At 39.7% G+C, this 23,615-nt stretch overlaps 1 long non-coding RNA gene across 5 annotated transcripts in view; it reads right to left on the bottom strand.

Moving 5' to 3' along the window:
* The window catches only part of LOC107317510 (uncharacterized), a 477,215-nt gene that overhangs the window by 38,243 nt on the left and 415,357 nt on the right, over positions 1 to 23,615 (bottom strand). For all 5 annotated transcript variants that reach the window (XR_014932772.1, XR_014932776.1, XR_014932773.1 and 2 more), the window contains exon 6: positions 686 to 1,264. This is a non-coding gene — a long non-coding RNA (uncharacterized LOC107317510). The remainder of the gene's footprint in view (positions 1 to 685; positions 1,265 to 23,615) is intronic.

The following is a 23,615-nucleotide window of genomic DNA, read 5'->3' as shown; positions in this document are numbered from 1 at the left end:
CTAAAAAAGAAACCCACAAATCCACAATGAACTTCCACGCTTTGCTATTTTCCCCCACCAGAAATGTTGTGTCTCATTTGCATATATAATGAACAGTATTTAATTACTGATAATAATCCAGAACAAAAAATTGCACCTGGCCTGACAACACAAGGCCAACTTGCTTCCTGATGTGATTTTAAATGGCTGAGATATTAAAACACTGAAAAACGGGGTTTATAATGGAAATACTGACAGACAATTAACTATAGAGATGCTGCTCTAATAAATGGAATAGCCCGTCGTAATCTCTAGTTCATAAATATGCAAATACAAGGCAGAGGATTTGCTCCAAAGGATGTCTCTATAATTTTAACTGACCTTTACTGATACTAAATGAGCCTGTTGCTTCTGTTTTTAAGCATTAAATAGAAAGCACAGGGAATCCAGTCTCTCTACATTCAGCACCATTCATCTCCCATCAGCACCAATAGCAAAATCCTCACTACCTTCAACAGTAAAAAAATCTGGTCCCAGAACACACAGAAAGCAGGATGTCTGGCATTTAACTGAACTCTTGACTGTACTTGATTTTAATTCTGTTCTCATCTGTGTTAATTATTATTATATTAATTCTTCTGTTTGGGAAATTAAGCACACATTCGCCCCATGTGTCAAAGAGCTTGACCTGCCAAAATGCACTCACCCGCTCAGTGATAAACAGGCCATCAACACAATGAAATAAATGCTGAATTTTATCCAGTTTCCTGTTCTGGACCAAATGGAGTCAAATCCACTGACTTAATATTTAATAACCTAAATGTAATTTCTTTTTTGTGCCTCACATTGCAGGCAGAGTAAAGAATTGGATGGCTAGCAGTTTTGCAGATTCCCAACCCCTAATTATTTTAAGCTATTCATCCTGGTATCTGTCCATTGATGCTCAGCCAAATTGCCAGCAGGGGACAGATCTGTCCAATCCAGGAGCTAAATGAGTCACTGAGAGTCAATCTGTTTTTTTCCCTTGCTGCTGGGATTTCCTTGGGTCCTGGCCTCTCTCTGCTCCAATCACACACACACAGCTCCAGGCGTGGGTCCTCTTTGGCTTCAGCTGCCTCCTGTCTCTCCATGTCTGCTCTGCTCATCACAGCTGTTGATGGGTTCTCGCCGGCTGGCCACAGAAGACCAATACTTCCATCACACTGCTCTTACAGATCTTGCTCTGGAGGAAAATGAAGACATCTTGGCCTTGTTGAATTTGCTGCTGAAGTAATACATCAGGTATCTAGATGGAAAGCAAACCACATGAATAAAATGTGTCATCTGGGTTAGATACTAATTTATTTGCCTCAAGTTCTGGGAACAATATTTGCACTTTTCCAGAGAACTCAGTTAAGTTCCATAGAAACTGAATACTAATACGATTTCTGCAGCATGGAAAACAAATATGAAGCAGAAAAAAAAAATAAAAAAAAATTGACTCATCAGAAATATTAGCTACTCAGTATTAAAATACCTGACAATGCTGCAAATACAATTTATAAACAGGAACATTTAGAGCCGAACTATTCATCGAAAAGCAAATTCCCTCCTTGTTCCCTTTTAGGGTCAGGATTCAATTACAAAAAAATATGCAGCAGACTTAAGGACCGCATGTAAGATTAAGATAGCTGGTATTTCATGGTAAATGATTAAATTAGCTGACACAGTTTTATCCTGAACTTTGCCATTAAAACTGACATTTTTGTGCCACGCGCATTGTAGGCTGCTGGTAATCTAAACTGCTTTTCTTCTTCTAAAGACTTTAAATAGCTAAAGTACTCTTGTTCTTTACCCTACTTGCAAATGTGTGGAAAATATATCTACATCATAACAAGATGAACTAAACACAGGAGCAGAGGACTTAATTTTTCCTCATCTATCTTACAAATACTTTAAGAAAACAACAAGAAAGCTTCAAATGCCCAGATTCAACTCTGCAACATGCACTTTAATCAAGTCATTTATGTGACTCTACAGAGATGAGAACATGCTGTCCCCCTCATGGTGAATAAAAATAGAGAAATGACAGAAGCCTTTTAGTAAAGGTTTAATTATTCCTAGTATACAATTCTAAACCACTCTATGTTTTATTCCTCTTCTTTTCAGGCTTGCTTTATATGCAAAGAGAGTTATGAGAATAATTTTGGTAGAAAAGTGTTTATGACTGTTTGGATGAAGCACTGCCAGAGCTGATGCCTGCAGTCAGTTTCCCTCAGCTGAACTAGCTGGAAAGGAGCAACTCAGTCCACTGTGAAGACATGTAGATTCCAAAGCAAAGCACAGGCCAGGCCTGACTGATCAGAGATGGACTGTGAGGGGAATGAATCTTCTGAGCATTGCACTGAGTGCCGTACAGAGGTGGGTGGGAAGGAAAGCCACCAAAGAGGCAGTGCAGTAATGAGAGGAGGATTCAGGATAAGCAGACAGCACATCCCCACATGAGGCCAATGGTGAGCATAAGGAACAAGCTGTGGATGAAGAAAGTTTCACAGACAACAGGGTACAATTATTCTGTTCTTCTGGCTGCTTAACTTGATCAGGGGTCAGAAAAATGTTATTCTTATTCAATTATTTATTTATTGAAAAAAAAAAAAAAAAAGTAGTATTTGACTCTCACTGCAATTTCTCCTCATAAACAGAGAAATCTAAAATATCTTGATTTTTTAGCTAACCAGAACTTTCAAAATTAGTAGCAAAAAATACAAAACCACAGAACTGCAGAATTGGTCCGGAACAGTGGAGCAGTGTGTCTATCCTTTCACAGGGAAGAGGCTTATATGTTTTTGGAAATTACGCAATGCCAATGGCTTTTAATATTGTAAAATAATCTACCTGAACAGGACACTTAATTTACCATTCACAGGCCTAAATGGTGAAAGTTTCACAAGGAAGTCATGCATGCATCACATTGTACCTCTTTATGTGCATTGGCACAAAGATAAAAACACTGATTATACAAGTTGGATTATACAACCTGTATTTTAGCATTTAGTAACCAAGGTCTTTGCTGAAACAGGTAGTAAAAGTGCGACAGATACCAAAGCAATCATGTTTTTCATTCCAGCAGAGAATTTGATCCCTCAGACTTTGCACAGACTTATCAGAAGTGTGTGTGTAACAGGAATGTTACAGCAGCATTTCTAGATTCCTTGTTAGCCACAGCTGGGCAAGACTTTGGGCTCCTTTTCACATCTTGGATCTTCTGGCAGTTTCAATAAAGAAGAACAAACACAGCTTTTTGCACAGCACCTTCCTCAGGAGACAGAAATTGCAGTTATACCACAGTCACACAGTCACACCACAATCATCAAAAGGTGACTTTCAGTGAAAAGAGATGGCTGTGAAGACAGTTTTTCTTTGATATCTCATGCAAATGATGAAAAATGAAACACAATTTGATTATCAAAAAATCAAACCAGTAAGAATGTCACAAACTGTGTTATTCAATTTAAACTTCTTAGCTCTCCCATATCATTTCTTGCTTCTTACATTCTTTCTTTTACATTGTGAAAGAGACAAAACTACTTTAAACTGAAAACCCTTCACATCAGCGGTTATATGAATCATCTAGTCGTTTCTATTCCAAAATGTTTCACTGATCATTCATTATTAACTGAGTAAAATGAAAATAGCTATGATAGATGAAAATTTATCCCAAAGTATTAAGAAAGGATATGAAAACATCTTCTTCATAAGTACTAACATTTAGATAACATAGGAGAGTCCAACCCCAGTTTCTTTTACTGTCACAAACCATACAGCTCTTAATAACTCATTATTACCTTTTTTGCTGTTCCTAGGCACTGGTAGTTTCAACCTGGTCTATCACTGAGCAGAAATGTATTCCAACAGGAGAACAGTGAAGGGACTGGATGCTGAAGGACAGGAAGCCTGATGATATCAGAGCTTAAGACCCTAACTCATTTCCAGATTTTTTCTTAGTAACACATATTCTCTAAAATTTCTACATAAATTTATGTCCTCCTCTTGATGAGAACACTCAGATTAGGGAAGAAGAAACCTGTGGCCCTTTGTAGATCTGAGAGAAAGGTCTCCTGAGTAACAGATTAACTTGTGTTTTGTGCACAAGGATATGTGCACAGAACTTGGAGATACCATAACATAACAGTCATTTTCAAGCAGCTTGCCACAGACACATGAAAGAACCTGGAGAACCTGACATAGAAAAGAATCTAAGCTACCTTATTTCATGATTCAAGACCCTGGATACATCTTGCTCCTTGTCATGTGTCCTTTCATACAGAAAGGACCGGATTGAAGTTAGGAGGGCTACTTGAAATGTACTCCATAACTAAATATATTTAGAAAAAAGTTTTCATGCTATTTTACTCATGTACCTCTTAACATGTTTTTTTTGTTTGTTTGTTTCATTGCTGCCCTCTTCAGCTCAGGTTCTCCAGGGTGGCAGGCTGGGAATGAGGAAAGCAGACAGAGACAGAAGTTGTGCAAAGCTGGTCATGGACTTAATAAGGGCTTGATTCTGTACCAACGAAATCAACAGGAGTTTGGCTCATGTTTGCAATGGGAGGTGGATCAACGCTTTATGCCAGCTGTTCCCTGTTGGGTAGGGATAATCCCTTTGAAACAAAATATTTAACTTGTTCTCACTCTGTTGATGTAAGAAGGCTTCTCATGATAATGCTTTCATGAGAATTAAAAGGTGTGTCCCATTTTTAATGTCAAATACTTCATTCCTCTAGTATATATTTGCCAATTCACCAAAAAATAAATAAATAAAATCCAAGAAATGAGACATCTATTAGCTACATGGGTTTACAAAAAGTGCTACAGCAATCTGAGGTGTAGGGTGTACCTTCTATTTGTTCTGTTTACCATGACAGTACTTGCAATTTCCTCAGATGGAAGATGCAGCAAGGAGCCAGGTTAGTTCAAACAGCTGCAACTGCGGAGGGACCCATGGGCAGATATAAAGTAGCCAGGGCCACTGTAGGCAAATAAGATGACAGAAAAATAAACTGCTAACTGTCATGAAGGGAGTCATGAAGAACAAAATGTGGGAACATTATCAGACAGACAGAGAAACAGGAGCTGAGGGAGGACAGTAATTATGATAAAATCAGATATGTTTGTCCCACAGTCTGGATCCAAGTACAGTATTTAGTCTCAGTTAGAATTGTATTTCTTTTCTATGTTTTACTGAGGAAATGAGGCTCTGACACTGCTGGGGTTGTGTTATAGATCAGCAGCACACTGTGGCTATTTCTAGTTTCTGCATATATTGGCGAAGTTCACAGGCAGTGTGGAAGTGGGGCATATTTATCCCAGCCTTGGTTTGGTTCACTGTTTCTCACCCCTCTGGCTGAGATCCATTTGGCTAGCAGACTTGGAACATAATGTCTGCTAAGTTTTATAAAGCAATTACTTAATTTGAAAAGTCTCTTTGATTGCATTCTAATGAGATTTCCATAAAATATAGAGTTCTCCACCTACTCCTGGGAACTTTTGTTTACTCCATAAACTATGACGCTTTTCAAAAAGCTCCAGAAGACTTCAAGAGTGGAAGCTTCCAGAGACAGAGCTGTTTGGTCTGGCATCTGGGAACTGAGATTTCCATAGACTTACATCCTCCAGAAGCAGAAAATGTATGGAATTATTTGAGCTTAAGAAATTACGCCACCTGTACAGAATGAAGGGAGGAACTGAGAGAGACAAATCCAGGAGCTGCATCTTTGCTCTCTATTCCAAAGAACATTCCCCTTACAGATTTTTATGGCTCTCCCAGCCCTAACTTAAATACTTGACGTTTCTGTCAAATACTATTTTAAAGTACTAGGTTGGCTGATTAGTTACTAAATATACTATATGCAGTAAATAGGAAATTGTGTAGTCCAGTGCTAGTCTTAGACCTTTCAGGTGTTTCTCCCTTGGCTTTTACAGTCAGTACATTGAGTTCCCTTATATTAACTTAAGCTACTTGGTAAGCAAGGAGTGCATGGCATTTTTACACTGGGTGCAGTGATTTCTGAGGTAGCGCAACTAGAACAGGGGCGTTTTCGTTCCCTTAGAGCATCCCCCCCATCCCTAACAGATAGCTTTAGTGAAAGTGCTGTAAACACTGAGAAAGCAGTTCATGCCAAACAAAACAACTTAGACTACTGACTATAAATAAATGCATTTACCTTTAAACTTCTGTAAACTGGTCCTTTGCAATTGTCTCTGCCTGGTGCCTGTCTCCCAAAAGAGCTCTTCCACTCATCCTCCTTCCTCCTTACCACAAATCAGCACACTCTGCACTGGAAGCAGAATTGATGTATTTGGCTTACACCTCTACTTCCATACCTCAGTTTGGGAAAGACTGCTGTAAAACCAACCCCCCTCTCCCTCATACATCCCACTTAAAATATTTGGATTTAAAAGCACATGGATACAAACAGTATGACAGGCACCTCGAACTACTAGTGAATATTTATAGCAGCTTCAGTAAGACAAAAAATATCAAAGTTTCTCCTGGATATTAGAATGGTTTTAACAGAAATGGGAAAGAAGAATAAAAAAAATAAAATAGTGCAGAAATAGCCTTGTTTAGAGGACAAGCTGCCTGAAGAAGGGGAAAAAAAAACCAAAAACAAACCAGCAAAAAAAGTACTCATTAATAAACACAGTGGAACATATTTAGAAGAGCACCCCATGGAACCCATGTAACTTATTTTATAGTATAGAGCTCAGGTGGGACACAGCAGGAAAAGTGTTGATTTAGAGAACTGATTCCTCACTTCCAACAAATTACAGAACTGCTTCATTCTTCAGCAGATTGGAGCTGCTTCTGATCTCTGAAATACGAGGCTGGTAGAGCTGCAGACATTTCAGGAGGATCACCTGCTTTACACCACAGTGAGAGCGGAAGTTGGTCTATTAGATTTAATAAAAGCAGGTGCTCCAAGTTTTACTTTTTTTTTTTTTTTTAAATTATTATTATTTTTATTACAAGGTGGCAATTTTTACCCAACCAAAGCCTGAGGACTCACCCACTTATGTGAGCAGAGGGTGCACAGACTGGAGCACAGCACTGGGCCTCAGATATACAGAGCTGGAATTGTATTTTCTTTGATTATGCACTAGAGTGATGGAGGCAGCCTATGCACAAACCAAATAACACTGCTCTTCTTCCTGCAGGAAGTTTAATTTCTTGCTAATTAAAATGGGTGTGTTTGAGAATGACAAGAATTAGGGGGGAAAAAAAAGCACAAGTCCAGCACATCTAAAATCACACAACCAAATAGTTAATGAGCAATGAATCTTAGCTAGGAGAACCACCATGCTCCTGTAACTGCTGTATGCTTTTCTTTTTAATAATAATAATAAAATATTACTGAGGCTGAAAATAACCCACTGCAGCTAAAGAATGGCTGTTTAGCAAACCATTATTTCCAAAATAAACTACTGATACCCTGCTGTGATCCACTATCTGCCGAGCTGAGTTCCTCCTGTCTCCCCTTCTCCCAGATGCTGTGTTGCTTACTTTACCTCTTGGCATGCGTCAGGGCAGTGACATGTGACAAGGTGAAGCTTAGGGCAGCTCATAGTCATGGCTTACAACAACAACAACCTGCAATAGTGGAAATGCAGCAGCTCAGAGTTCACTCCGTAGGCATCATACAAATATTGCCAATCCCCAACAGCCACAGAACAAGAAGGTTTGGTGCAGGATTAGCAATCCTATCTGCTAAGTGTTTGAGTACTGAAAGACCTGGACACGCATTCCTTGATTACAGGACATGTTAATGTAGGTATAGTCAGTTTCTGCATAAGTAGGTACAGAAATGAACATGAAGAAGGAAAAGCAGTTAACAAGAAAAAAACAAAATAAAATAGTTATGCCACACCCTAGATCTATTAGAATTCTTTTTTGCTGCCAGTCCAATCCTTTTGTCTTAGTTTAGCCTTTAAGATACTCACACAAAGGAGATCCAAAAAAAAGTGAGACTTTTTGGAACTCAACAGATTCACTTAGACCATTTAAGAGCCAGACTCAAGAGGTACAGTCACTGTTTTTATGCCTCTACTAGCCTTGGTCCATTCGTTTTACTGATTACTAAATCTTTCTTGTTGAAGACAAAGAATTCTACGTAACTGCAGTGCTACCTTGACCCTTGGAACCCAAGAAGCTCTTCCAGGACTACATGAGTACAAAGCAAAATAAGAAAGTAAAAACTGCCTTGATTTTAGTGCTTAATACAGAAAGCTATCTTTGTTGAAGGCCACTGTAATGCTTTGGACTACAGATACAAAAAAGCCATAGATACACAAAACAGTTTCAAACACATGATGAAATTTGCCATCTTACCCACTTAGATTCTGAATCAGTAACTTTATTAAACTGTGTGGCTTACCAGAGGATTTCCAGAGAATCATTTGACTTGCATAACTGCCATTAGCTGTACCCATAAAGAGCCACTTCTAAAACTGTATTAAATTGATGAGCTTTTCCCAGATAGGTGAAAGTTGGGTAATGGAACTTAAACACAAAGTCCCTAGCAGGAATTCTGCAGCACAGCTGCAAAGAGTATGCCAAGGGTCCTGGCACCTAAATGTAGGAGGCCAGACTCCCTCAGCTGAAAGCCATCTGATTAATTAGATGTCAATCACAAAGCAGGACGTATTTTCAAGACATAGTGGACATTAGCCAATTATCTGTAGAAAATCACGTGATTCATTCTCAGAATTGGAATTAAAAAAAGATTGGATTTCACTAAATCAGTCATCCTATCTGAAGGACTGTGTTTCTCAGTGTACCCAAAGGCATCTGCTGACTCCCACAGGTAGCCTCAGTGCAAGATCTCCCTCTCAAGAGTGAGGGAACCATTCCACATTTATAATTGATTTTTAGCAGAAATCAAAATTCAGATTATTTCTCTAGAAGACTGTTTCTCGGTTACACTATTTTCAACTTTTGTTCTCACACTGCCTGTTTTTCAAGCTCAGTCTATCATTTGTGATCTGTCTTACAGCCTTCCACAGTCAATCAAATTTGTGAATGTGTTTGTATTCCTCGGTATTTCCCATGGAGTTTAAATGGTTTTAGATAGTATGGAGCAAACACGCAAGCCTATCTGATATAAACCCTCATGGCCTTTTGCCAAAACATGTGTTGTTGCTGTTGTCCTGTTTTGCTATGGTTAACTATTTCTTCCATTACATCTAGCAGAAGGGATAACACAGGCTATATTTGCTGAGAAGCAATTTCCCTATAAATCAGACCAATGCAATGGCTCTGCTTCCTCAGCTAAGACTGTCAGAATTGTCACCTTAACCAGCCTTGTCCCATCTGCCCACCTGTGCAAGTATCGTCATAGTCACACCACTGCAGCCAGGATGCCTTGAGAAAACAGTCCTGCTGGACAAGTCTAATATCCATGGTCACAAATTTTTAATGATAATTAAAACATGTTCATAGGTAAAAAAAAAAAAAAAAAAAAAAAAAAGAAAGAAAGAAAGAAAGAAAGAAAGAAAGAAAGAAAGAAAGAAAGAAAGAAAGAAAGAAAGAAAGAAAGAAAGAAAGAAAGAAAGAAAGAAAAAAAGAACATACACATGAAATGGACACTCAGGAAGTGTAAGGTGTTATAAATACAGATGCTGGCATTAACACAATGTCTTATATTCTGAAAAGAAAAGCATAGCAAACATCTTTTTTTAAAAAACAAAACCTTTTTTATAAAACAAAACAAAATCATTTATTCACTGATGTTTCTAAGCTATTTGTGCTCAGTCCAGCTCCTGTCAGCTTATCACAAGCTGCATATTTTCATTGCAATCTACTGCACAGCATCACTCCAGCTCATCTGGTATTTGTTATGTGAAAACAAGATGGATTTCACTAATTTGCTTCACTCCTACCCTACAACAATCCCAGTGTGTAGAACCCCCTTTCTCTCTGTTACATTGATGGGACAGTGGTGCTAAGTCAACTTCAACATCTCAGTCATGCACCATCTCCTCTGTCAGCCCCTGTGTTGCTCACTGGGATGCTTTATGTCTTGTCCACCAAATGTCACAGCATGGAAGGGAGAAAGGTCAGATGGCCTTACTGGTAGTGCTCTATTTTGAAAAATCTTCCAGTCATGAATGTGGGGCCTCCAGGACCTCCTGGTGGTTTTGAAATGGCTGAGGCAGGTGAACTAACCTGATTTTGGAGTAATTAATTTATCTAGATTATTACAGTCAGGTACATGCAGGTGCATATTGTAATTTCAGTATGGTTTCCTCATCACCAAGGGCAGAAAAGAACACAAAACCTAAACAATGCAATTACATGCTTTTTAAATAGGAAACAAAGACATTTCAAGACCAGATACAATATCAGTGGTTATTAGCAAATCTTCATACCAACAAAAAATATATATCAATGATACTCTCAAAATAAATGGCTGGGCATTTAAGCTAAATCTTGTTTGGCACAGTGCAGGTGGGAACTCCAGATGGACGAAAGCCTGGGGGGAAAGGCATGTCTGCCTACAGAGTAATTGTTAATAGTGAACTGAGATTTTATATTTTCTCCTTCCACTTTGCATCTTTATCACTAGATTCTACCTCCTCTTTTCCACATAGGTGTCACATCATTTCATCCGTGTATTTCCATGGTTGATTAAACCAACTAAGAGATTATCTACTTGTCCCTCTGATCTACTAGGGCAGGTCTCATTGCTAGGCCTCTGCAGACAATCAGCTCTGCAAAGCGTTCTTGCTCTACAGCTGTCAGGACTAAAATTCTTCAGCTATATATGTTTTTCCAATTATAAGTCAGGTTACACATTCTGATTAGTGGCAGCAGGAATTTTACAAAAGTAGGAAATTCCTATCACTATATGGTTACATGACTTCATACAGACCCACATGCATACATACACACATTCTTTAGTAAAGAAATTATTTTACCATAATATTTCTAATTCTGTGTTTTAACACTGCATCTGAATCAGAGTGAAGTCCAGACAGTGAGTCTGCTTCCTGTTTGCTCTTACGTGTTGCTTCTATGGCAAAATGGTTGACAAGAGAGGAGAAACACTTTAAAGTGTTCTGACAGCCTCTGTCAAGGAGATCCCATAGGCACAGACAAATGTTTCCTTTTTTCCTCCCAGGCCTTGCAGTTTAAAGCACCAAAGGGTTCATTGCTGTTCCCTTCTTATTCAAAACCCATATGAAACCACTAGAGGATATTGTGAAATGGCATAGACTACAATGTCTTCAATATCCTGATGACACCAAGCTCTATGTCTCCTTTTCATTGAAGCCATATGTTACAGCTTCCTTGTGTCTAGCAGAGATAAGACATGGATGAAAGCCAGTTGGCTAGAGCTTTCTATAGATAAGATGAAGGTAATGTATGGGCCTGGCAAGGAAAATGGTTTTAAGTTGACAAAAATCTGCTTTCAAAGTTGAGGGAGATTCCCATTGTCAAAATACACAGGGGATTTACTGCCTCCTACCTCCTCCTGGAGTTCCAGCTACAAAAGTGGCCCAACACCCTTTGTCCCTTGCTTAACTTTACTCACTGGCTCTCAGCTGACCAGTCTATGTATTTAGAAAGTTGTCAGGCATACAAGGTCAACAAAGGCCCTGCTTTGTCTGTGTCATTACTTCCATATGTTTCCTGGCCTGTTCATAAAGATGTCCAGTGACAAAGGCGCTACCCCTTCCCGACCTACTGCACTATGCCATGGAATTCCAAAGGAATACCAAGTATTTCCTAATGATTAACAGACATCTTTCTTACTGCAGTTGAAGCCTATAGGTACTCACTTTTCCCCAGGAATGTAAGAAGGGGTTGTTTTCTTTTTCTTCATGTAGCTGAAGACCTCTTGCTTAGGTTAGACAACCTCAGATTATTCAATCTTTCCTCACAGACAATTTTTTTAGACCCCTGATTATTCCTTTTGCTCTCTTCTCCAGCTGGACTATATTTCTTGAAATGCAAGTTCCAAAAGGAGGTAATGTTAAATCAAGTGACTTCTTAAGCTTCTGTTAGAAATAAGTGGGCAGCAGCACTGTCTCTTCTCTAGATCCCTCCAGCATATTTACTGGGTGGAGGAACTTTGCTTGCTATCTCTTCTGCGGTATGATAGCATATGGACTAGCTGCACTCAGACCCAGCCCCCTGCCAGCAAAATTGCTCTCCTAAAGCACAAAGACAAACATTTCAACTAAACCCAGTAAATTCTTTGTTCACTTTCCAAATTCACAACAACATTTTGGGTAATACCAAGTTCCTCAAAGATGTACATGTTTTTTTTTTTTCTTGCAACTTAGAGCTCTCCTGTTAAGTATTTAGCCTCCCTCCCATTACATCAGCTCTCTTTGTCTTTAGTTAGTCCCACTGTTAGGTAGAACCTTTCTGCTATAAAGTATTCTGTCCTGATCCTCTCATGTTCAAAGCTGCTGATTCTTCCAAAAGCTTGAGTCTTTATTCCTACTTTTAAAACCTTCCCTTAGTCCTTGCAGATTTTTTCACTCTTTTGTTTTGTTTTTCAGAATTGGAGAAGCAGGGGGAATTAATTTTCTCAGCCCATGTGAATAGCTGATCACCAAAGTTAACAATCCACCACTGTTCCTTGACTGGCTGGTTTGGGACCTGGTCCTGTCAGTTCTATGATGCAGCCATTCTCTGAGCCCAGTAATAGACAAGATATAGACACACATACCCAGCAGCCTCCAAGTTGGGCTGATGAGAGAAATGGGTCCATTCCTGTCAGATGCAGATTTCATCATTTGCATATGTCTCATGTCTTTTATTTCCACAGTGCTATGCTATCGCTACAGGACCAGAAGGAGCCTTCTCAGAAGCTTTAACTAATACAGGATAAGGCTGCTTACTTTATTACAGGGCAGAGAAGAATAAATTAAAAAGGACAAATTACATGTGTTCTTCACACTTTGCATGAGCTGCCAAAAGCATGCTGGCCTGAGCACACTGATGCCTGGCTTTCTTCAAGAAAAGCGAATTAGGGACATATTCACTAATTTGAGTAAAGTAGCTCTGTAAGCAGAGCACTGCAGCTCTTGGTATGGCTCACCCCTGTGTCCCATAAAAACAGGGAACTCGGAGAACCAGAAACTGTTTGGCAAATAAGTAAAAGAATAAATGAAACTAATTTTATACAAGGATGGGGAGTATGACCAAACGAGCAATGCTGGTCACTTCTTAATTACTCTATCTGCCAAAGAGACAGGCAGTATTTATGCAAATTATACAGTCTCCATGTAGCACAAAGAAGTTACTGTTCTTTCTCCCTCCCCCTAAATGAAATTTATGATTCTGCAATTTATTAAATTCTTCTCTCACATGTGGGAATAAAATTAAAATAAAAATAAAAATAAAAATCAACACACCACAGAGAAACACAAGAGGCATCCAGTTGATACAAACAGCATGTCAAGGCTTCATGCACATACCAGGTGTTTTAAAAGGGGAAGCGGATACTTCAGAAAAAATCCTGATTGTGTTGGTGTTCAGGTTAAACTGCCCAGAGAGAGAACTAACATGTTCTTGAATCACTGGTGGGGATTTTCAGTGGCTGTAGTGCCATTCATGGAGCTGTTACCCAGATCTGCAGTGTGAACAGCCAAGATCTCATGGCCTTCTGATTAGATCTAAGAGGAATGCTGTGGGACCATTGTGTTTCATAACTTGGGATTACAAACTGTATAGTGACCATCTCAGTAATGAACATATAAATGTCTTTAGAATAAACAACAGCTCTAAAGAACTGTGGGCTTTATTATCTGCACACTGGATTCTTTTCCAGTGTTTTAGGAAAAGAAGCATGCAAATTTGCAGACCTTGAGGTTTTCTATAGAAAGTTGTGGTTAAAAAAGAAATGACAACAGACTCGCACTCAAGGGAAAAAGGCAGTATGTCTAACTGCAAAGGACGGCCTGGGTAGATGTAATGTTACAGTTATTTTTCTACTTCCTTTATGATTAACCCAAGACCTTATTTTGCTGGATGCTGAATGCCCTAAAGTCCCATTATACGTCTCAGGAAAGAACCTTAATGTTTTTTTTAGGACCCATATCTGTACATATAACACAGCCTTTGAAGATGAAAGGAATTTTTTCTTTGCCTCCATTTGTTGCTTTCTAGTTGACATGTTCCTATATGGACACTCAATCCCCATATATCAGTTGTCTAATCAGAGACATAATAACATCCTCAATGATAAAACTCTGGAACATCTATGAAAGTCAGAAGTGTGAGGAACAGATCTCAGATGATGCAGATGCGGTCATTGCTGTATGATCAAGATAAGCAACATTGCAAGTTCATTTTTTGTATGCTAAATAAAATAAAAATGTCAATATTTACACATAACCTTCAAGGCTCTTACATTTGCAGCTCTTTAGTATTCAGTGCAGACCACATTTTCTTTAGTCCGTTACCAACAGCTTGGAAATTTAGTTAGAGGACGCAACCCAAATGTTCCTCCAAATGTTGTTTCCAAATGGTCATCTTGAAATATGCTGTTTAAAAGGATGAAACCTTTATGTGAAGATATAAGAGCCCATGCACAGAGCAATAAAAACTGCAGGGAAATCATCTGAAGATTAAAACCACTAATGATAAAGATATTACTGTTAGGCATAGTTTAATTTGTTGGTAACTAAATCACCAGAGGCTTTTACAGGCTGCTTGGAACCTAACTATTGTGTAGTGCACATTCAACCTCTAAGTGTACAGTGACACAAACAAATAAAAGCGATCATAACAGTTGAAATGTAGTTAGAGACACAATTGAGAACATCTGTATTGTAAGCAGAAATAAATTAGAAATACAGAGGTGTTTTGTAGCTGTGAAACTGAGGGATAAAAAAATAACCTACAGCACCTGGATTAAGCAGTTATAAATAATGTATAAAGGAAAAATCTCATTACCCCCTGTGTAAACTCCCCCCCAATGAAATATATTTTATGAATGTTGCATCACAGTAATAAATGCAGCATTTGTTTTCCCCATAAACTTTCCATTTCATGACTATAAGATAGTTTGGATTTGAAAATAATGGCCAACGAATGTACTGTTTGCAGGATTAGTTTCCCTCAACAAGCAGCTTTGAACTGACCTTCAGTTTTTTGGGCTAAAGAGCAGAGACTTACACAGGCTTAGCAGAACTCATCTTTGTGCCGACAAAGCTGTTGCAGAGCTGTACTCGACTTGCAACAGAACAATACTGTATAAACAAATCCAATAGCACCACTAGAGAGCATTTAGACGCTGAGCCTTGAATGTTGTAATTGCCTGATATCATGGAAGACTTTATGAGATTATGCTAGATAAAGGCTGTATATGAATGTAGAAAGTTTTTCCTTGTAAAAAGCTAGGTCTTATAGCACAATGCTGCGCACTGCAGGATACTCAGTTTCTACTAACGTTAAAAAGAGCAAATGCTGTAGAAAAACTAGAAAGCTTCCTTTCAAGTTTCCAATCTCACTTTACAAATATTCACAGTTCTGTGTAAAGACACCAGGATAGATTCCTCTCTTATGTTAGTTTTACACTCAGATAGCTTTGCTGAAGCACTCAACAGATTAGTTCTAGATTTAAGCAGTGTATTGCTGTCAAACTGCACCACTGGCTTTCCTACTGAAGGTACCTCGATTACCCACACATGAAAAGGGGTCAGCTGCCTGATGATACAGGGCAGCAATCCCTGATCCCCTTGGGAGATGCTCTGAATCATCCGTACACCTGATACACAATCACCAAGCCACACTGTGGTGAAATGGGGGTAAGGATGGGTATGGAGAGCAACAAAGGAAGTCAGCATCTGGAGTCAAATTGAAACCTAACAGACTGTAAATTAAAAGGATAAGAACTTCCCACTGGCTGAGAGAGATAAAATGTCACAAACATAAAAACATTATAGACTTAGGTTTGAGGCTGGAGTGCTTTCCCTTTTATGATTAATGATTGGGCTCAATCGGGATGGGAAACGCAAAGCAAAGTTCCTCTTGAACTAGCTTAAAAATGCCACAGCTAAAGAAAAAAAAATATAGTAACATCAATTTGAAAAAAATAACAAAACAAAAAACCATCTACTAAAATGTAAAGGTCAGGAAGGATTTGGGTGTTTTTAAATGCTGTCTTGAAGAAATTTCATAAAGGTTAAGATGTCATGTAGTTTCAGAGTTACGGGCACTGGAGGGGGGTCCTTGAGTGCCAGCTATTCCTCGGGCCACTCAGTGACTGTGAGCTGCGGTGACAGTGGACAGTGGGAGGCTGGCGGATCAGAAGATATCCCTGCCGCTGGGGAAAACCATGCCTTGCTCCCAAAAGAGCGAAGAGCTGAGTGGATATTTCAGCATCTGAGATTCAGGCAGTGTGTAACACACCAAAACATGCCTTAGTAACACCACAGTACTCTAATTTAAATTACTCAGTGTGCACATATACAGTGTTCAGCCTCCTCAACTTGGTGTGCTGTGCCCAGGAGGAGAGGGAGAAAGATATGCAGGGATGTCACTCAGAGCTCAGCCAGCTTCTGGTGGCAGCCCCCTGTGCAGCACAAGTGGCTTAGAGCAACACATTGACCCCTTGTGCTTCCTCCTCCCCCCGAGCACATGGGTGAGCAGGGCAGAGAGGACCCTCAGTGCTTCTTTTATAAGTTTTACAGATGAGAGCAGGGAAATCAGCACTACTGAAGAAGGGTCTGAAAGATGACCCCAGTCGCTTGTGCTCTGCCCTCTGCGAGATCCATGATCCCACCAGGACAGACCAGGTCCTCCCTGGTCCTCCACTCTTATTTCTCACCTTCTCTGGTTAGTCTTACTCCCCAGTTATGGCTCATCATCTGGCCAAGTGACCCTGCCTACTCCTACAGAGCAGTTTGGGGAAGAAAAGGCCAAACCAGTACAGTTTCATTTGGATGGCCAGGGGTTCCCCCCAGTGAGTACTACCAAGAGTTCACACAAAGGGACCCTGGACATAGGGAAAGCAGAGACCAGCTCTGAGTAAAAGAAATCTATTTCAACAAGTCATGAATTTCACTTGTAGACAAAAGGTGAACTAGAAAAAGGTGAACTATTTGCCTTGAATTTCCAAGCAAATGCTACACAGAGACCATGAGATAACAGACAGAGAGAAAAAGCCTAGAAAACCTATACCTGTTCTGGAAAAATGTTACAAGGAGGGTAAAACACCACTAATGTCAATTATTTCAGGAATAGAAATAAAAGATGGGAATTATTCAAATGTTATCAAAACCCATGTTCATTACCAATAAGTTATATTTTTCCAACTGGGAATTTAATTAATAAAATGATATTAAGTTTTTTAGCCCTTATCCTCCTTCTCCTGCTTCTTCTTTTGCTCTTTCTCTTTTCCTACCCCAACCTGCTACATGCTTCCAGTGTGAGGTACCACATGCCCTGTTCCCAACCCTCTCTGTCAGCTCTCAATGCCTGCTAGAAGGGGAACAGAAGAAAACTCAGGTCTGTTTCCCTGAGGACTTACTGGGCTGTGAGATCCTGCTTAAAAACTTTCTGCTTCTGAGGAAGCAGTACACCAAGTAAGGACAGGACAAGACAGCTTCAGAAACCTGGATAACCAGTCCTGGGGTGGGGAGAAGAGCAGTTCAATGTTCATTACCAGCTGCAGGACAAAAAGCCCAGTGTTGGTTTCCCAGTCCTTTCTCAGTGTGGGCAGCAGAGTTCTGAGCACTACATCTCTGAGCACTTGTCTCTGTAACACTCTGAAGAGTGTCATGCAAAATTACAGCACTGTAAAAATAGTTACTAAAATAATAAATAATAATGCCACCAAAACCTCCCATAGTGCTGAGTTTGTTTCCTTGGTTTATGTAACTGCTTGGTTCCTCAAAACCATCCTCCAAAAGTCACTATTTTTTTCTGCTAGTGTAATATATGCAATTATTTCTCTGAAAAGCTGAAATGCTCAGTGTTAAGTAGTAAAACAAAGCAGTGCACATCAAGTTTTAGAAACAGCAGCAGTGCAAATAATTAGCCTTTACAGAAAATAAATGCATCTTTATCATTCTTGGAGAAAACTGAAAAAATAACTAAAACCATTTCTCACTTAGTGAACGAAACCACTTTCTTTTGTGAGATGTTCACTGTGTGCACCTGGGTGGTAAAAGGCAGAAAACCCTGACTTGTGCCCACACACAAAGGGACTCACAGTATCATCTTCTTTTCTTCAGTCTCCAAGCACTCACTGTGCATCCTCCCCGCCTCTGGGCCACCAGCTCACACAAACTGTAGTTTTATTTATAGTTTCCCTCAATAAATAACTGGTATTTGAACACATTTGTCTTCTGTCCTTCCTTTTCTCTTCCTCTCACTGACACAGATGTATATATGTACATTATGTATGCACACATATTCAAAACATTCACCTCTACTTTGTTCTTGAGTTTAGTGTTAAAATGATGCTGTAAAACATTATTGGGGCATATTTTTCTATCTGAAACTGGCTAGCTTTTCTGTAACAGCTGCACTCTAGATTTTAATTAAATAATACCACTTGCGCCTTATTTAACTAAGCCAGCACATCTTCCTTATGTTCGGGTATATTAATTTCATTCTTTTTCCTAATGAATAGGTTTTTATTTTGATATGCAACTCTATATCACAGGAAACCTTCATGTCAGTGTCATACTATATATGTATAAGCAGAGGTATTGTTATTGCCAGAGTAAATGCTGGCTACATTTTCAGCAGGCTCAATACACTCCGACAGGTTTGTACTTGGAAAATGAATATGGGGCTGGTCAGACCATGCCTTTGGCTCCCTGATTTGTTGCTGCACTACAGGCAAGAACCTGAAGGCCACCTTTCTGTGTTCCCCTCAGATCATCATCATCATGAAGAGTAATCAGCCTCCAGAGTCACCATCTCTGTCGCTGATGTTATTCAAAGAGAGATTTTAGGGAAACTGATAATCTACATGCATGATTATAGCAGTGGATATGCATGTGGCAGAGAAACCCTCCCGAGAAGCTCAACACCTGCAAAATATCCTACAAAAGAGCAAAAATAAATGTGCATTGTTGCACATTTGTGTAAATGCTGCTACTGCTTTGTCTTTGGAGGCAGCAGAAGACTCCTCACCATAAATATCATATACACTCCCAACAGGAACAATCAGAGCTGGCTGCCTAGAGCTGCAGGGTAGGAGCAGGCCCTGGTAGGGTTTGGTGCAGGCAATGGAGAACAGAGGCTATTTCACACCACTGGGTACCTGCAGCAGCAGCCTCAGCTAAGTCTGTAACTTAAAGTCATAAAATGTATACATTTGCATCTATAGAGAGGAAATCTGCAGTTTCTGAAATAGCTGTGAAGATTTTCTCAGCCATTGCACAATTTGTCTCCATGATATTATGTTTCCAGTATCATGTACGGCGCATCCTATCTGTCATCAAAGTCAATCTCAACTGCTGCTTGACATGGCCTTAATCAAGATGGATACAAAACCCAGTAATAAAGGTACTGCTGCCCCCAAAAGCGAAGTTGACACAATTGGCTGGTATGTTTATTTAAATGGCTCATATCTATCCTGTTAGCACATTCCAAATTAAAGTCCACATTGTTTATTTTGAAGTGAAATTTGGGCTCCTGCTCTCCTTTGTTTATGAATGTCTGTGTTTCTGACAGCTGACAAAGGGCACGCTGAAGATTTACAGTACCCACAGCTGCTCGTGTGTTGCACTGGGACTTTCCCCACATAACTTTGTTCTACTTGCCCCAGACAGAGAAATGTACTCATCGAGCAGCCCCAGAGGGAGCTGAGTCCTGCAGAGAAAAGTGCTTGTCTTACCCTGGTATTGCTTTTTGTTTCACTCTGAAAAATTTGCTGTATTCAAGCCTAGCAACAGTGTTCCTGAGACGAGATGATGTCCTTCCTCAAGTGCAATACACAGGAACAGGTACAGTACTGGCTTCAGTGTGCTTCAGTTCAATAGCAATTTTTACACCCACTAACTCTGACACTAGGTCACACTAGTGTCACAGCTTGAAATGTGTGTAGAATTATCTGTACCATATACCCCATGTATATTTATATCAAAGTAATTCCATTGACTGCTGCAACTTTAAAGACAGCCAACCTAGAGACTCTTCCTTTTCCAAGTCCAAGTCCTATTTCCATTGGCAGGATGCTGTCTTGCATACCAACTGGAACAAAGCAAGGACAGATGGAGCAGTTCCTCACTGAAACACCCAGAATCTTTGGCTCCAGACCAAAACTTTGTGGCTTTTGCCCATCTTTGGTCGGTAAGCTTCACAGCTTTATACTAGTGGCACGACATGAAGATCTATGTTGTTCAACAACTTCATATATTTCCTTTATTGTTATTAACTTAGTGTTCAAAATCCCTATAAGGTGGGTATGGCAGCATCATATTCTCTCAAGTGCACACATGCAAAGAGGGGAAGCTACACATTTGCAATACTTATGTATCACATCACATCACCTAGTTTGCAGAAATTCTCACTATCAGTAATAGGCTGGAGAAACACGTAAGTGTGCTACCTACAGGTGTGAGCCACACAGGAAGAGTTCTGGTGTAACTCTTGACTATTCCTAAGCACTCATGGTCAAAACATGCCAGGGCATGTATCATTTGCTTTAGTAACTTTCAGCTTTTGGTAAATAAGGTTCTTTACCTTTATTCGGCAGAATGCTCATTTAAGGATACAATTAACGGTGACATCAGAAAAAGACATTTGTTACTTGGTTATTCATAAGACCTGCTGAAAGGCAAAAGAAACCAAAACATAAAGACCTACTAAAAAGCTGCAAAGGAGAACAAAAGAAATATGTCAAGAGAAAATATGACAAACACACTTTATACATGTTTAATTTCTGTTGTTTGGGTTGGAAAACAGCTGCAGGTGTCCTCTAATTATATCACCATTTTCACAAATATCAACTGTCATATTTAATTTGTTGCATTTACCATTCAGCCTCCTCAAACAGCACACTTCTTTCATTACACATTTAGTGACAGAGTTTCTAACATTCAAGCTAACTTTCAAGCTAGTCAATTAATGCATTATTTACAAGTGAAATGTTATTAAAAACAGATTCTTAATTTACTAATGATTTAGTAGACCCCAGGCAATATTCCAATCTGTTTTTATTGAAATTGGAAGAACACTTGGAACAAAGGGGAAAGTAAAGTCAAGGATATTTTGGCCTATTCATCTGTGCTGTATTTTATGTGGTATTATGTCTACCCCTACATCTTCCCTCCCTTTTTATATTGTATTTTTAATACATAACCTAACCAGTTGCAGCATGATTGAGGGGAAAGGTCTATGAAAAATGAAAAACAGCACAAACACTATTGTGAGTTTTGTTTTTAAAAACCACCAGGCAGTCTGGAATGACTCAATACACATGTTCACCATACAATACAGCACATTTTGATTTACAGCGTTGTTCTAGCAGCACAGCAGGTTAAGAAGGTTAGAAGTCAAGGGAAATTAAATGTTATTAGCATTCCACCATTGTTGTGCTATACAAAAGTGAGTATGTAACTTTTCAAATCCATTTCTAAACTCAAATTTGTTTCAGAGTCTTTCAGTTTGTCAGAAACTTCTATAAGCATGTGTGTGATCCTTTGTCCTTCACATTTTTTGTTCTTTATTCTCTCCTATCTGTGCCTGTTTCAGGATGGTCATTAATGACTAATCACACTCCCAGCTTCTCTGTTTGCCAAACTGCAGCCACCTACAATAACGCCATGTTGACATTCGCCATTTATGGCCACTTAATACAGGAAATATCTATGATTCAGTGGCAATACTAATCAGTCGCAAACACTAACCATCAGCATTTAAATGGTGACCACGATAGCTTCAAGGTACTTATTTCTTTGTTTGTTTTCATGTGGGAATAAACAAAATCAAAGCAGAAATTCACAGCTAGGTGTGTCAGTTACTCCCACAGGGGTAGTTTAACCAACTACAGATACGCCCAAACCAAGCAGCTTCAGGCTGGCTTTACTAACCACAGGGGATGCATGCTCCTGGGCTCTGGCTCTCACATGGATGCGATCCCCTAGCTCAGATCTAAGCAATATCACATTCACTGGGGCACCTACACATGTGTAAAGAGGCCAGAGCAGGTAATGTCTAATTTAGGCTTAGGTCTCTGCTTTGCTGCTTTGGTAGCTCCAGGGGCCTTGATGAAGTTAATAATGAGGTGAATGGGTGTTTCAGAGGGCAGATAGAGCCCCAAGGTCTGGTTGTTTCTACCCACATGAAGTCTGTGGCAGAAGAAACTTTGGATATGTGGGCAAAATATTACCACACCTAGCTGAATGAGAGCTCACCCAACTAGGTCTGCACCTCTGCAGCCTCCATAGCAGGAAAGCAGAGACAAACTTGAAGCCTTCTCTGTGCCTCAGGAGGTCATTTGTAAAGCAGACTTAACGGTACTTCTTTGACTTGCAAGGGTTGTACAGAGATAAATTAGGTACATATCTGGGGTAATCTCCTTTATGATGGCAACAGGAATCACACAAACCAGTTATGTGGATCGGCACCTTTACCTATTAATGCCCAGTGTATTTGGAAGACCTCTCATATTGTCACACCTATGGGTGTACAGTCAGAAACATCAGGCTGACCATGAAATACCCACTTTCTGATGATGCCATGAGAGCTGCAGCCCATTTGGTCACCAGGCACACTGGGGTCCTGCCCAGGTAACTGGGCACCCAGTGTAGCACTGGTTTCATTGTGCAGGGGCTGGTTCAGAGCAGGGAGAAGAGTCTCCCGCCAGTACCAGTCTAGTTTCATTTGTGTGGAGGATATGGGGCTCTGGATTTCCAAGTCCCTGCTCTCATTCTTGCTGATGAGCTGTTGTGCTGGATCATTGCAAAAGAAGTCATCAGAAAGTTTCAGACTTTGCAAACTAATGCTCTGTTTATTCAACTTTCTAATCATTCCTCTGTACTATCTGTGTTTCACATACCGTGAAACTGCACTACACTGTGCAATTGAATTAGTTGTACAGTGACTCAAAGGCATTAAACAATGACTTTGATATTTTAAGTACTGTCTAGGAGGGATTTTTAATTCTTTCCTCGTAACGAAACAAGCAACACAAGAAAAATACCCACAGTTACACAACTTTGAAACATTGATTTTCTTTTCCATTCTGGGTAGACCCCTTTGACACAACAAAACAAACAAAAAAAATATATATCCTTAAAGCACTCAGATTGCTCAGTAGCAGAATAAAAATAAAACAAGCACTGACACACAGTTTTAATGCCACCCAGAAACACAAAAATTAAGACCCTGTTTTTATTTCCACTTTCTAAGATCATGATATGTACTGCAAAGGCAAATTGTATGGGAAGCTTTCCAGATACTGCCAAGCCTATGGGCATGGATGTCCAGATTGCTTTAGCTGCAGCGGTATCTGCAACCTTAGTGCCTATTGCCCCAGATACAGGGTTGGACAGCAAAACACAGGTATTTGAACTGTTTGGGGTAAGCCAGTTTGTTGTGTCTGATTGTGTCAGACCTGTTGGTCACTGAGTGCCCACAGAAGTACCTCAGCTGGCAGCCAGAGGAAGATGCAGGCCTT

Source organism: Coturnix japonica, chromosome 11 (assembly GCF_054131305.1).
Source record: "Coturnix japonica strain WE chromosome 11, WE-NBRP24, whole genome shotgun sequence".
Classification (NCBI taxonomy): Eukaryota; Metazoa; Chordata; class Aves; order Galliformes; family Phasianidae; genus Coturnix; species Coturnix japonica.
This window is presented reverse-complemented; position numbering and strand designations above follow the sequence as displayed.